Source organism: Helianthus annuus, chromosome 9 (assembly GCF_002127325.2).
Source record: "Helianthus annuus cultivar XRQ/B chromosome 9, HanXRQr2.0-SUNRISE, whole genome shotgun sequence".
NCBI lineage: Eukaryota > Viridiplantae > Streptophyta > Magnoliopsida > Asterales > Asteraceae > Helianthus > Helianthus annuus.
In genome coordinates this window covers 110,850,737-110,858,323 of record NC_035441.2, presented here as the reverse complement: position 1 = coordinate 110,858,323, position 7,587 = coordinate 110,850,737, and positions in this window count along the sequence as shown.

Below are 7,587 nucleotides of genomic sequence, written 5' to 3'. Positions count from 1 at the left end.
GTGATGCGGGAAGGCTATATAGTGATGGACATGTAAACACAAAACTTTAAATACCTAATCATTCAATATCAATTTTAGTTTTATAATTTTGTTATTCATCGTCGATATTCAAGTTTATAGGCAATAATTGGTATCAAAGTAATTTCAATTCAATCACAATCCTTGTTCTTAAAAATCACAGTCACTTGTTCCTGCCTCTCGATTTTTTGAATTAAGTGAAGCTGCCGATTTATGTGTCATTATTTTTTTTGAAAGGTATGTGTCATCATTTATACATATTTTTCTCGCATGACCATCCCCATTCTTTTGTTACTATTGAGGCATTATAATGAGGAGACACTATTAAAATCGTTTCTTTTAGGGTCATGGTATCTAGACACCCCCCAAAAACTAGTGTACATCCCTTAATATGAAGTGTATAGCCCAATACGCTTCTTATAGGGTTCAAAAGCAATAAATGCCACACCAATAGGAACCGTATAGGCCAATACGCTTCCCATTCGTACACTGACCCCGACACTCTCTGTCATGCAGGCATTTCAGACACAGAAAAGTACTGAAAAGTGAAAAGGACTAAAAAGTGAGGCCAATAGGAAGCGTATTGGACAATACGATTCCTTACAGTTACCAGGAAGTGTATTCAGCAATACGCTTCCTATAAAGCTTTGGTTGGTGAACGAATTAAATCAATGGGAAGTGTATTGGGCAATACGCTTCCCATATGATTTTGGTTGGTAGATGAATTAAATCAATAGGAAGCGTATTGGGCAATACACTTCCCATAGGGACCCAATAGGGAAGCGTATAGGGCAATACACTTCATATTGATACGATGAACCAATATGCTCTAACATGCAGGTAGTTCAGAACTGAAAATGTCTGAAAAGCGACCTCAATAGGAAGCGTATAGAGCAATACGATTCCCATAGGGACCCATCAGAAAGTGTATAGGGCATTACACTTCCCATAGGGTTTCGTTGGTGGACGAATTAATTCCATACGAAGTGTATTGGGCAATACAATTCCTATCGGACCAGAAATCCGTTATATATCCAAACTTTCGGGGATGAGTGTATTCTCGCAAAAACTAGGAAGCGTATTGGTCTATATAGCCGTAATTCAATTGATTCAACAACATTAAAAACATTTTCAGAATCAAAACACAACAAATATCTCAAGGGATGTACAATAGTTTTTGGGGCAATACGAGATATACAAAACCTACAGAGTGTGTGCATTCTACGAGATATACACAACTTAATAAGAAAGTTTAAAATCAGAATGTATGCGGGTCGAACTCCAATGCAGAGGAGCTGTATTGCCAATCGATCCACGAGTATATCGATCCACATGTATCGATCAACATGCTTTCGTATTGAGGGATGTATAATAGTTTTTGGAGCAATATCGATCCCCTGTCACCACCCACTGCTGTCATCTCCACCCATCGTCACTGTCGCCGCCACCACCCACCACTACAGCCACAACTTGCCGCTGTCGCCACCACCCACCGCTGCCGCCACCCACCAGTCGCCGCAACCCGCCACCGACTCCGTCGCCACCTCGACGGTCACCACTGTCGCCACCACTCCGCTACCAACCACCGCCGACATCCACCACCGCCTCCATTGCCACTCGTCGCCGCTACCACACACCACCACCACCGCCATTGCCACTCGCCGCTGCCACCACCCACCGCCGCCGCCCCACCACCTAGCTACCACCCCACCACCAACCACCACCGTCACCGCCACCCACCACCACCGTCGTTGCCACCCACTATTGCCTCAGGTGCCACCAAGAACCACTGACGGCCACCGCTGCCGCGCCCACCACCGCTACTCGTCGCCGCCACCACCCACCACCGCCACCTCTCACCAGCCACAATCACCGCCACCGACCACCACCACCACTCACCGCATATTTTATTCCCTTGTTTTTCTTGCTTACCAAACAATGCACGGTAATAATTTATTTCATTCTCATATGGTAACCAAACACGAAATGGAATGGTAATGATCCATTGCATTCCCTCGTTCATTCCATTACCCCATCCATTCTATTACCCCATACCAAACACACCCTAAATGCGACACCAATAGGAATCGTATAAGGCAACACGATTCCTATTGGTACGATGTACCACCTCGCTATGACATACACGCAGTTCATAACTTAAAAGATCTTAAAAGTGCCCCCAACAGGAAGTGTACAAGGCAATATGGTTCCGTTGTCAGTAAAGTATATGAAGCGTATAGGGCAATACGTTTCCCATGTCAGTAAAGTAAGTAAAGTATAGGAAGCGTATAGGACAATATGGTTGGTCTTGGATGGGAGGCGAGGTTTTACCGATTATTCCACTGCCATTCCTTCGGACGGGTAGAGGTCGGGTTTCTGCGTATTTGGGAGAGCCAAGAGGCTGGTGGCGGTTGAGTAGTCGACCTTGGCCACAGCGCCCGGTGTCACGGTGGTTGACACTCGTTCCTTTCCGTTCAAAAAAAAAAAAAGATGATAAGAGCCATATGCTGCTTTTGAAAAAAAATCTATAGGAAGTGTATAGGGCTATACGGTTCCTCTTCCCATAATCATTGCATGAAAAGTGTCTGAAAAGTTGTACTTTAAGTACACGTACAGGAAGCGTATAGATCAATACGCTTTGACCCAGAGGAACCGTATAGCCCAATACACTTCCTGTAGGGTTAGGGATGTGCAAATAAAAAGAGGGGATGTGTGGATACCGAGAGCCTTCTTTTATGTTTTTAATAAATGCAGGTTTTTAGACTTCTTGAACAAAATAAGTAAAAAAACGACAAAGAATGAAAGAAACCCAACAATCTGCCTGCCATGCATGGCCATGCACGACCTCTAACACGCCCATGCAATCCCAACTAGCTTTCAAAAGCAAGAAAAGAAAAAAAGAAAAAAAAAAGACAAAAAGCAAGTAAGTTGAAGAAAAGGCCTGATCGTGCACATCAACAAGCACGACCATGCTCCACTAAAGAAAAATGTAGAAAAGGCAAAAGAGACAGAGTAAAACAGCTAGAGATTCTGTTTGGGCACCTTTCCACCTACATGGTCGTGCTCCATACCAGCATACTCGTGCATGTACCAAGATTCCTGACAAAGTACCTAAGCTTTGACGATTCCGCTAGCAAAAAGTACAACGCACGATGTGCATGTACTTGTGCACGACTGTGCACACCCACTGCCTACAACTTATATAAATAACAACTTCAAGTTTACTTCCAAGTGTGCCATCTGGGAGGCCCCTAATGCCGGTCAAACCCTCTATAGGGATAGTTCTCCAATGTTCATCTCGAATCCATGTTAATAAAATGGCACTAGTAGTGTAGTTTATCTATTATGTATTTTCGAGGGTTGATTACCACTTTATAGACACTTTCTCTTAGGTTTTTTAAGAATTCCATGAGTCTGTACTCACCACGAGTCAAGTGTTGCCATCTTCAAATAGTTGTAATCATCTATTGTCCTCTCCCTCTTTGATTTGTTGAACCTTATTGATTTTAATACTTTTTTTTTTAGCTATTTAGTGTGTCTATTTCTTTGCTAGTTCATGATTTGTTTATTCTTTGTGATACCAAATCTAACTTCTAACTAACTAACTAACTAAGTGAACAAACATAACTTTTCTATTAGGAGTGCTTACGGCTTCTAGTACCCTATCAAATCTAATGGTATTGAACCAGATCCAGGTGACAGGTTTAGTATTTCAGAAGAACCTTTAGGCGGCTTCTAGTAAAGCACTAGTTCCATTTTCCATTTTCCATTTGGGCCAAATGTTAAGTTCAGTTAAGAAGGGGGTTGGGTAATATGCAAAGTAGCGTGATCCTAACCAGGATGACTTCTTTGTGTGTTTGGTAACATCACTAGTTCGTTTTGTTTGCCTCGATGGATCCTGACCACGACCATGAGTTTCGGTTGAGGATACAAACTATTTCTTGTTTTAAAAGGAAAAAAAAAAGAAAATATGTCGTTAAACTAGTTTCACAGTAACCAAAACAAGGTAACCTGACTAGGAGCCTCTATCCATTTTATCTGTAAAAAGATAAATAAGAAATCATACACTTCGTTGAATAGACCCGACGGTTGTTGGGTACACCCTACACTTTGCAAAGGGTTGTATGACTTAAGTAACATGACCACGAGCCAAGCCAATCAAGAGAATGCCAGCCTAAGCCCTAGTCGTCCGAAGACACCCAAATGGAAACTTATTTAGCATTTGCGAAAGCCTGCTAGCGATCCATTAGGTTGCCAGAATAGTTACCATTAAATCTTTCTTTTCACACCTATAACTCTGAAAGATGTCGTTCACCCTAATGTTTTTCAACACTAATTAAGTCACTACAAAATTTTAATATTAACAAGAGAATTCAATCCAAGGGAAACCCTTGTTTACCACAATAGATTTCTAACATACTTTTATCTTTTCTTTTTGAGTAAACTGCCATTTTGGTCCCTGTGGTTTGTTCACTTTTGCCACTTTAGTCCAAAACTCAAATCTTTTGCATCTAAGTCCCTGTGGTTTCAGTTTTATTGCCATTTTGGTCCAACAGTGAAAATAAGTTATATTTGTCTTTTAAAATTCAGCTATTTTGTCCTTTTTTCAAGGGCAAAATAGTCATTTTAATTTTTATTATAACATATTATTAATTAAAATAAGTAAATTAAATAAACTGCATATAAAAACAACAGAGATTCATCTTCCCCAAACCTAAACTCCCAATCCATCATCTTCTCCAAACACTCCACCAAGCTCTTTCCGATCACTTTTCCGGCACCATCACCACTGCTGCAACTCATAACCCCCAATCGAACGATAAGCCCGACGGACTGAAAGGATACAAATCTCTTGTTGTTTCCTTCTAATCGGGAGGTGGGTGAGAACGCAATCGGCCTGTGAGACTGTATCCATCAATCCAGAAGGAACATACATTGGAAGCACTCTGATCTCCATAGGATTCATTGTATATATTTCATTTTAATTTCCACACACATTATTGTTTCCTTGATCAATCATCTCCCTACATTAGAACAAATTTCAAATATGTACCAAAAACTAACAAAATTGAAACTTTTTAAAGAAACAAATCTGAAGAACTCATTCCTCTGTTTTGGAATATTTTATCATTTTTAAAAGTTAAGGAGATAAAGGCCTATGATATTTGATTTAATATACAGGAACTGCATATTAGTGAAGGCCACTTACTTTCCATAAAGTGACTTTTGGTCGGAGATGGTGGTGGTCACCGGAGACGGTTGGTAACCAGTTATGGTGGTGGTTACCGATTGTCTGCTTTCAACGGAGGGGATAATAATTGTTATTGTATTGCATATATTTGGTAGCTAGAGAACGAGTGATGGACTGTAAAATACTTTTATGGGAGAGAGAGGGGTTTAGAGAGACAGAGAGAGAAAGGGGTGTGCAGAGTTATTTTATTTTATTTATATATATTATGACAAAATGACCATTTTGCTCATGTGCAAAAGGACAAAACTTGATGGTTTAATTTAAGAAATATGTCATGATTTTACTTTTGGACCAAAATGTCAATAAAAATGAAACCACAGGGACCCAGATACAAAAACTTTGAGATTTGGACTAAAGTGGCAAAACTAACCAAACCACAAGGACCAAAATGGCAGTTTACTCTTTCTTTTTACTTCACCTTTTAAAACAACTTCCACTTTATTATCCTAAAGTTGGCCAATTGTCTACAAGAGTTGAGTAGAGAAGTTGTGTCCTTTGATTGATACGTGGTTGTTACCTAAACTATACTACGTTGCAATAGGTCATCTTGCCTATTAAGTGTGTTTAGTTAAAAATCTTATCAATTTATAAATCTTATCAGTAGGTCATCTAAACAATACTACACTGCCAGAAGTTATCCACTTCTTGACTAGGGTCCAACAGGTCATCCACAACAATTGTTCAATCCTAGGGGGCGGGGATTTGTCTTTGGAAGGTTAGGATTTGCAATTCAGAAGCGGCGCAGCTTTTTGCCCGTCTACCTTCTGTTTTAATGTAACTTGACAAGTTTTTTGATGAATAAAATAATTTGGTAAAAAAATAACATTTAAAAAAAATGATAAAAGTGTTAAAAGTATCACCTGAAAGTTACTACTAAAACACGTCCATCATCGATCGCGATTCCACCACTGTTGGCCAAGAACGAAGCAGGTGGCGTACGACTTTTGGTTTACTTTTCGAATCGAGTTTGATCATGGAGTGAATTAAAAATGGGGTGCCTTGTTCTCACACCCCATATATCTTATTTTCACATCCCTTTACACTACGGGCCGTATACAAAATATATGGCCCATATAGAATGTTTTTGAATAGGGAAATGCGTAGAGAATGTTTTTTTGATTTTACTATATACTGCCCGTATATAGTTATACGAGCCGTATACATGTGTATACGATTTATAAAAACTATACGGCTCAATGGATTTATTTGGGAGGTTTTTTTTGTGTTTACCAAATGTATACGGGCCGTATAACTGTATACGGACCGTATATATGGATGTTTTTCAAGTATCACGTTTTTCCCCGTAAAAACACCATCATTCTAGGGTTTCTAAACTCTTCATCACCTTTAAACAACGTTGATCGGAACACGTCGCTTAAATCGGAGCACAAGTAGAGTAACGTTACCGATCAGTCCGTTGATCGAGTAACTAGCAGAAGAACCCGACACAAACAAGTTCTCCACAGTTTGTTATTCAGATCTCTATTCGGTCATCTTTCCAAACTACAATACATGATAACTTTAAACTTTATAGTGTGTGATTTGACCAGGAAATGACTGGAGGTGATTGCTACTTTTAATAAGCTGTCATAGTTGTCAAATTCGATTTCAACAAATCTTTTCCTTTTCCTTCAATTTCTAGAACATTCTCCGTAACATGAAGACGTGTCGAGTTCTTCTACTAGTGGTATTTTAATGAAGTATTGAAGATTGAATGTGCAAACCCAAACGTTTTTTACTATGGAAACGGTGGCTATGCGAAATACAAACCGCAACCGTTTTTTACTACGTAAACGGTGGCTATGCGAAATACAAACCGCAATCTTTTGTGACTATGGGAAACACAAGTTTTCTTTTTGAGCTTGATGGATGTCCGTTATCTCAGTTTAGGCGGGCATTGTTTAAATCTGAATATAACTAGATGTTACGTGTAACTTCATTAAACCACGAACAAATCCTAATTCGAAACACATGCGTTTGTATCAGCGTTGTTTATCACTCTATGTGAGCATTGGAAACCCGACAAACAGTCTTGACAACTGTGACAGCTTATCTATCTGTGTGTGTCACATCCATTCTGTTATAGCAATCGATATGATTAATTTTTTTCAGATTTTTTTCTAAGTTGCGTTGTTAACTACCAAAAGAATGCATACACAAATAGTTCTAGTGGACGAAGCAAAGAGATCGTTGTGTATCTGAATCAGGTTCTCAAACAAACACTACTAAAGTTGAGTTGGTGATAAATACCGGAGCTGTTATCTCGGTTGTTCAGTACTTTCGTGATAATAAAACAAGCAGGCATTGATTTTGCCAAG